The 9,095-nt window shown below is 45.8% G+C and overlaps 1 protein-coding gene across 1 annotated transcript in view; it reads left to right on the top strand.

The window, feature by feature from the left end:
- Window positions 1-1,388: 1,388 nt before the first annotated feature.
- Window positions 1,389-9,095, top strand: part of LOC147751542 (uncharacterized) — a 785,370-nt gene continuing 777,663 nt past the window's right edge. Inside the window, exon 1 of the mRNA XM_086938708.1 lies at window positions 1,389-1,495. The gene's annotated coding sequence lies outside the window, so the exon portion shown is untranslated. The remainder of the gene's footprint in view (window positions 1,496-9,095) is intronic.

The raw sequence follows: 9,095 nt of genomic DNA, 5'->3' as shown, positions 1-9,095 counted from the left end.
CTGGCCCTGACGCTGAATAATGCCATAATAGAAATAGTTTAATTTATATCTGACACCCTAAGCCGCCGTCAATAACGTGCTGAGTTACTTCAAGTGTCTGGGAATGCACCCTGCATTCAGACAACTCACTCCTCATTCTCACCTTTCACTTTCACGCTCACCCTGCACTCACAGCGATCACAGTGCACTCACAATGATCACCATGCACTCACACTATTCACCCTGCACTCACAGTGACCACACTGTACTTATACCACTTGCCATGATCTAACACTGTTCTCCCTCCACTTACCCTGCGGTCACATCAGCACACCACTCACTTTGCACTCACAATGATCACTCTGCAGTCACAAGGCACTTGTGGTGTTCACCCTGTACCTCACCCTGAAGTCACACGAGCACACTACTCCCCCAGCACTCAAGTGACACTTTACTCACCTGTCCCGCTCACTGCTCACTGCTCACTCTGCAATCTCACTAAAACAAGCCCATCACTAACTATACATTAATTTGGCTCACTGTGCACTTACATCTGCACCCACTCCTCTCACCCTACTCATAGCTCACCGTGCACTCACATAGGCACTCCTGTCACCCACAAAGTACTGAGGGTTAATGTGCCTGCTACAAAGAATGTGTACCATGCAGATTACAGAACTGTGTGAGGAAATTACGAGTAACCCTATTACAAAACATTAAATGTTTGTCAGAAAAGTACTATAGAGAGATGAGGTAAAAAAGTGCTATGGAGAGATGAGGTGCACTGTTAGCATCTCAAGTGGTAGTGAAAGAATTCATAGAGGAGGAGGAAATGGAGAAGGGGCGCCAGAAAAAGACTGTTGCACCGTGCACAACCCGCACTAAGGCCAGCCCTGGCTGAGAGTCTCAGCCTACCCCCAGTACCGCCTCCCCCCACCCCACACCATCGCCAATACCCTCCAAAAGTTCGGGTCTAGTTGCGCCCCTGCTTACACAGGGACCTCCAAAATACATACAACACCTTTGCTACTCTTCTTCTGAAAGGGTGTGGCTCATTTTCTATGTTCGCTCTTTGTGAAAACGCTTGGATTTTTCAGATTCCCTATCACTTTAGTGATATAACACTGTTCACCCCATTCTGGAAACTGTCCCAGCTCTTCTACCCTTCGCATTCAGTCAGAACAGGTTATGATTGGGAGCTCGCACTGTGGAGTTCTGTGCGCGGATTTTCTAGAAGCCTCCTGCTCAACTCGGACTGCGGAAGCCACACCCTACCTACATGAGAGCACTGCAGGCCAGGAATATCACTGCCAAACCTGCCCCTGCAGCCCCGGTCCAGCATGTCGGTTACCAAGGCGGAAACAACCAGACCTCAGCTACTGTTCCCAAGGCAACGCGCTTTGTTGACATTTGCAGATTGTCAGTGAAAGCACACAACTCTTTCTGCTGCATCCACCGCAAAGAAAACAGAGATTGATATTGGATTGAAAAGGAAAGATAAACGGTTTATTTGCAGGTAAATACTGAATCAAATAATTAATCAAACTTGAGTAGCAATTTTTTTTTAGAGCCATGTACCGAGATCTAGGGCGACACTGGTTTTCAGTGTTGTAAGCCATGCTGACGGCTTATTTATTTATCAGTCAGTGCGAATGTTTTGTATAAACTTCGGATATACAAGACGCACTACAAAAATAGACGTGTTGTAATTCAAATGAAATTCAGCCTGCTAATTTACAGGTTGGACTCAAAGCCATGCTCACTCAGCCTTCCCGCCCAAGAGCTTAACAGGCCATATATGCCTCCTGCTGTTTTCAATTACCTCCACTTTTTATATCGTATTGAGCGCGTGCGTTAAATGTTTTTGCAGTGCGGTATTTGTACCCCTAAAACAGAATATAGGTATGTTTGAAGGTGGTGGAAAGGGTATGTGCACAGTACAGACAGAGAGAGGCCGTTTTTTGGACAACTGAAAAGCTGCGGTTGTCAGGTAGCTCAGTTGGTCGGTGCTCCTCCGACGATTTTCCCCTGGGCTGAAAGTGTACGGCGCTTTATGAACTCTGTCCCAATGCGGGGTGTTGACGAGTTAATCCCGATTACATTGAGGCTGGCGCTTAATCTTTGCAGCAAAGAATCCTCCTGCTTTAGAGAGGCCATCAGGAGAGGAGACGTCTGCCCTGCCCTAATGCTTTCTATTAATATCCCATCAGAGGCCAAAAAAAGGAACGAGAGCAAAGCGTGGGCGAGGCCTCGTGGGCGCCCCGGAATGTAACCAGGGTCAAGTACAATGATTAATCGGGCTAATTAATACTACTGTGGCCGCAATATTAACACTGGCCAGTGCCGAAGCAAAGGCTGCCAAGGGCCCTATGCAAGCAAGGACAATGACGCACGCGCACTGGCTACTAGACCTGAAGACAACAAGTTAAGATATAAAGAGCTACAATTATGTGCAGAACATCGCACAGTTTTAGTCACCCGGAGAAGCAGGGATTAGAAGGATTTGGCCTTGCAAAATCAGCAAACGAGGAAACGATAGACACTGTCTGCTGTTGTTACTGTTTTGGTGTGAAAGAACAAAACTGAGTCAAATGTGATTTGGATTTTTGAGTCAGAAAGATTAAGTATCCCTATCATTTTTAAAACGATTTTCAAAATAGTATACCATGGAAATATATTTTGATCTAAACTTCCTTTAGGAGAAGTTACTTGAAAGAAGAACGTATTTGTTCAATAAAAGTAATTACATCCAGGAATGAGTATATACTAAACATATCACGAGCGAATAATTGGAGAATGATAAAGAATAATTGGTGTTGTAATAAAATAAAAGAATGACAGGCAAAGAAGAAAAGGGTTATTGAGGAAACAAAAGGGTGATATCAGGAATCCGATAAATCTACACTTAACAGTGCTGTTAATGTACAAATATTTTATCTTGAACAAACATTGTCAAATATTTGGTTCAAATTAATTAACAATATAATAAATACCGTTATGGATTAGTCAGAAACACGTGATAACATTTTTGACATCGTTTTCCTCTGCTTATCAGAGACACTTTTTTGGATGGAATTCAAAACAGATCCTTTTTTAAACTCACAATTACTAAAGCATACGGTACAGCAACAATAAAGGCATGTTGAGTGTCACTATTTTTTAAGGAAGAAGTCATTTGTTGGATAGCGATGTGATATTACTGATTCAATAATTTTATAAAGTGTGTTTTTACAATTGTTTTCACAATCCATTAGCAATTGTTTTGTCTATTGTGCTGATTTGTATATTGCACCCGGCCGAAATTATGACGCCACTACTGCTTCTACATTTGGATTATAGTTTACAAAAGTTGTGTATCGACGTACGCAACACAGACTATAACTCATGGCGACAAAATGTTGCCCTCCAAGGTTCCTCCTAACTGCATTTGCGTATCTGTGCCATTGGCAAATAGGTGTTCTGTACATGATGGATGCTGTGAGTTACGCAATGTGTTGTGTGCATTCATAAACTTCATTTCAGTGGTTTTACACAATAACTCTTAAAGACTTCACATGACTCACAATTTCAAATCAAGAGGTTGACAGGTATACATTTGTCACTGATAAGACACCTTCTGACAGGCCATGTGGACAACTCTCTGTGGTTTGCTAAAATACAATTCACACATTGAGAGGAGTGCATGGTATACAATCTTAGAGACATTCTTACAACCAGAGCATGAGTTAAACCCCCATTAAGTGGATCACCTCTACATCTTTCATTATTTAACAGTTTGCAATGCCTTAAGATCTTCTGCAAAATTCTTGAAATATATACCCACGCTTTAGTTTGAAGGTCATCAATACAGTCTAAGAAAATTACAAAGCTCAACAATGACAAACAGTGTTATTAGGCAGTATATGCAAGCAGCTAATTTAGAATATCGAGAGACAAGGTGAGAGTCAGGTTCATTAGTGAACAGGGCAGGTAGATGTGAGCCTCACAGAGGCTGTTTTCACCTCCCTCCAGCTGGGACATGTGTCACAATGTGAGGGAGCTAGCAGTCTTTCACATTGTCTGAATACCCGTGAATACCACAACAAGAGAGGTTGGTGTTTCCCCTCACATATTCTCTTTCTCCTCTTTGTCCGCCACAATGGAGTCCAATGACTTTTTTCAGCCTCTTAGATGATAGTTAAGTTGGCATGGTGAAATAACTTCTTAGGCAGCCATGAAACACAGATGTTATTCCAAGTCACTGACAAAGTAAGAGGGGGATGATGAAGTCAATGATTCAGTGCCAATTAGATAGTTCAGTGAGTTATGCTCAGCGTGGGAAATCCGGGCTCCTGGCTCAGGTACACTGGGACTGTTGCCAACCTTAAATTCTTCTAAGACAGAAGGTAAACTTTGCCAAAGCCCAAACAGACCAGAAGTGCACATTACTCTGTCTTATTTGGATCCCATAACTCTCTGTAGGAATCCCACACAAGGACTTCTATGGTTGGAGTGCCTGACTTTCCATCAATAACTAAAATGTAACTGTTTTACCTTACTGTTTCCCATGGTTATTTTTGTTTTCCATCATAACTTTGATCCACTTAAAAATCTAATTTCCTTCATTTTTTATGCTTCATTTTTCTTGTCTGACTTAAATTAGGTGTGGCCCTTCAAACATTATTTCTTTTATTGTAAATATTCTTTGGTTGTTCTACTACACATACCCATTCACCACCTTTATCTGTGGACTGATGTACTCTCTTAAACTCTGTTTACCTCTGTTATTGTTCTGTTAGGAAGTGTTAGAAATGGGATTTCTGGTTGGCGAGGGCATGAGTCTAAGCCAGGCAGAAACCACCACTCTAGTCAGGGCAAGGGAGTTACACACCGAAGATAACACCTGTTCACATCTTGGTAGCTTGGCAGAGCAGTCAGGCTTATCCCAGAGGCAATGTGTAAAGCGTTTGCGCAACACACTCACACAGCAGTGACCCACTAGGCACACCACAAAAGAAACTCCACACAAGGTTATATAAAAAGATAGCCTTTGTATTACTCATAAAACACATTATAACGCAATCACATATATATATATATACTGTGCCACTTGGCACTAGGTATTACTTTACAGGGATTATATACACTACAGGGCCAATCGGGCCACTGTCATAACCATCACACCACAACATTAGTGAAAACAACCAGTAACTACTGGTAACATTACACTTAGCCAAACACATTAGGCATACGTATAATCAGCAGTATACCATGATGGCTCTTAGTAAGGTGCACACATTATAGTAGAATCTCTCCTGGTAGGAGAACACTCCATCTACATTTACCTCACAGCAGACGATCATAACACCTTATGCGCCTCTTAGGCATACACTGCACCACAGGTGATCCTTACACCACCTTATCACATCAGGCCCCACCTAAACATAGGGGTGACCCTCAGGCGGGCTGGCCTTAACCTCAGGAGCCTGTCTTGGGCTTCCCCGCAATGTCCTGTGTCCCACAAAGCCAGGGCTCGCCTAGCCTTGGGTGTTCACCAAACAGCTGCCCACGATCTGGCAGTGCAGCTGTGAACACTGGTCCTTGCCCCCCACAGCACAGCAACCCAAAAGCGACTCAGGGCAGTCTCGGTCCCCAAGAGGGGAGGGAAGATGATACCTTGCTCCCCCTCCTCTGCCCCGGATTGGGATACATGATGCTCCCATCCTCACGGCAACCAGAGCTCAAATGCACAGTAGCTCAGCCCCACTCACCATTCCTTGGGGGCTGAGCGAGTTATGTGGCAGTCGTCCCGCCACTGATGGCTCATGCTCCTGTGCTCCTCGGTCTTGCAGTCTGCAGCACAAGCCTGATTTTCCCGCTTGCAACCAGGCCCTGACTGGCTTCCGTCTGCTTCCTTCTGCGGATCTCCAATGCAGGGTAGGCTCCTGCCGGGATGCAGACTCTGCGGTGTCTCTGCGACAGCCACGTCCAGCCCTCGGCATTGGTTCTCACTGCACGGCCCGCCCATAGTCAGGCCGAGTTGCCACCTGTCTTCTGGTCCTTCCACGGTCCTCCTTTCTCCACTCATCGACTCAGAAGCCCCGCCCACAGTCAGCTACCTGGCTTCCTGCTGTAGCCCTGTCCAAAAATGGTCAGGCTCACCGCAGTGCTCGTGAGCACAATGAAACAACCAAAGGGCTCCCTACGCTCCTTTGCATGACCTGCAACAGTAGGTGAGATGAGCGCAGCACTCCCCACACTACTGGTGGCCCCAGCAGCACCCAGCCGGTCCACAGCACAAAGACCGGGCAGCGCTCTCCTCAGGGCAAGTGGGCTCAGCCCTCTCATGGGAGAAGGAAGAATCCAGCAAGTAGCCCACGCTTGGGCTGAGGTCACACCGGGCAGAGATAGGCACAGGCAGGTCAGCACGCAGGGACCTCCAGGAGACAGCAGCTGGGTCCCAAGGTGTTTTCTCCTCGTTCAGCAGTCCTTCAGCTTCCAGCAGGTAACTAAATTTCACCTTTTCATGGGGTCCCATCCCCAATAATTATACCTCACATGTCTTTGTTCTACCCCTTGAACAGGGCTCTGTGCCTGGTCTAAATCAGTTATTGGGGGCACTTGAAAATACATTTACAGTGCACAACAACCTCCTTTGTTAGTGTAGGCTCTGGCCCCAGACACACCACAGGGGGTTGAAGCCAGCATTGTGGAAGGTAGGCACAGCCCTATTCAAGGTCAGGTACTACTCCTCCCACTATTCCAAATGCAGAGTGGCCTATTCAGCCTAGCGCTGACTCACCCAACCCCTCTGGAGCCACCTCACTTCCCCAGCACCTCTCACCCACAGCCAGACGTACAATACACATTAGGCAGGCACAATGACACATAGCACACAGAAATGCCCACTTCTAAGGTAAACACGAGGAGAGGATGGACGGAGCGCTGAAACTTTTCACACACCCCAAGTAACAGATATGGGTTGAATCATCACCGTTCTTTAGCTCACGTTGTCACCCCAGTTCAGACACAGATATATGCAAATTAGTCTTGATTCTGTGCCTCATGGGAGCAGTACAGCCCAAACTGCCAAGCCATGTCTTCACTGGACCGGAAACAAGCATACGGGGACCGGTTTGGGGCTAACAGCAATCATCAGTCAGGCTAGCTTCAATCCAGTGGTAAAGTGAGCAAGGGACCCACGTCTGGGCTTACCCTGCCAACGTAGGGAGAACAAAGCAAACACAAGATGAACGGAGCGCTGAAACTTCTCAGACACTCACCCCCAGTCAGAGATCTGGGTTGAACCCATCATCGTGCTTTAGCTCACTTCGCCACCCCACTTCAGACACAGCTATATGCAAATCAGTCTTGACCCTGTGCCACATGGAAACAGTCCAGCCCGAACTGCCAATCCATGTCTTCCCTGGAATGGAGGCAGGCATCCTGGGACTGGTTTCGGGCTAACAGTCCTCTTCAGCCAGGCCAGCTTGAATCCAGGGACAAAGTGAGCAAGGGACCCACGTCTGCCCATACCCTGCCAACTTAGGGCAAACAAAGCAAACACAAGAAGATGATGGACGGAGTGCTCAAACTTTTCAGGCACTCACCCCCAGTCACAGATCTGGGTTGAATACATAATCGTTCTTTAGCTCAGTTTGCCACCCCAGTTCAGACACAGCTTTATGCAAACCAGTCTTTATCCCGTGCCTAATGAGAGCAGTCCATCCCGAACTGCCAAGCCATGTCTTCTCTGGACCAGATCAAGCATCCAGGGACTGGTTTTCGGCTAACAGCCCTCATCAGCCAGGCTATCTCTTGAGCCAGTGGCAAAGTAAGCAAGGGACCCACATCTCGGCATACCCTGCCAACTTAGGGCGAACAAAGCAAACACAAGGAAATGATGGACAGAGCGCTGCAACTTTTCAGACACTCACCCCCAGTCACAGATCTGGGTTGAATCCATAATCGTTCTTTAGCTCAGTTCGCCACCCCAGTTCAGACATAGCTTTATGCAAACCATTTTTGACCCTGTGCCTCAGGGGAACAGTCTATCCAGAACTGCCAAGCCATGTCTTCCCTGGACCGGAAACAAGCATCCTGGGACTAGTTTTGGGATAACAGCCCTCATAGGACAGGCTAGCTTGAATCCAGTGGCAAAGTGAACAAGGACCCATGTCTGGGCTTACCCTGCCAACTTCCATATGGACTAGTATTGGGAAGCTAGATTGGCCTGTCAATGTCAGGTTGCATGCTTTCCACATCACGGTCCAGTTGCTAAATCAGATTTACTGAGCCTTCGCTGTGAATGGCCAGCCTGCCCCTAATGGCTTTCAGGACACGTACTGGTAATAGTAGCTTGAAATCTTCTGTTGCCTGGTGGAAGCTTTCCTTCCTCTTTGTCAGAACTAGATTCTTCAGTGTCATCTGTCAGCCTTTCTAGTACCAATATTTTCCACTGCCTGTCAGCGGCTTCTCCAGTTTCCTGGTTGGAAGTTCATTGGTAGCCAAGTGTGTGTAATCCAGTGCTAGTTAATGGTGTCTTATTTGCTCATGATGTCTCATAAGTGTGGCCCATCCTGCTGCGTTAGGTTATAGAAAAATCCATTCCAGCTAATCCATCTCACTAATCTGTTGGGTTCTCCTTAAGTGCCCTCTTGTATTTGTCTGAATCTCCGGTTTGTACCCAGTCATAATTGGGAACTTTAAGGCTTTGAAAAAATATGACTGTCACCTTTAGACTTTAAATGTATTTATTTATTTAAGAGATTTATTGAGCGCACAACTACCCGTATGTGTCTTGGCGCTGTGGATCCTCTAAGACAGTGCATAATTATTGATTGAAAAGCCAAGTTTTTATTTTCTTGCAAAATGATAGTAAAGATGTACTAGTCTTAATTTGGGATGGAAGGCTATTCCATAGTTTGATGGTCGTAACTATGAAGGACCTGTCACCCCATGAGACTTTTTTTGTTCTTGGAACCTTCAATAGGCTTGCTGTGGAGGAGCGGAGAGATCTTGCCGGAATGTAAGGACATAAAGAATGTTTTACGAATGCAGGTCCAGAAGCATGAATTGCCTTATAGGCAATACATAAAACTTTGAATTTGGTTCTGTTTCTTACTGATAGCCAATGA

This window comes from Lissotriton vulgaris, chromosome 1_1, assembly GCF_964263255.1.
Source record: "Lissotriton vulgaris chromosome 1_1, aLisVul1.2, whole genome shotgun sequence".
NCBI classification, from domain to species: Eukaryota; Metazoa; Chordata; class Amphibia; order Caudata; family Salamandridae; genus Lissotriton; species Lissotriton vulgaris.
Note: the sequence above shows the minus strand (reverse complement) of the source record. Positions and strands in the feature narration are given on the sequence as shown.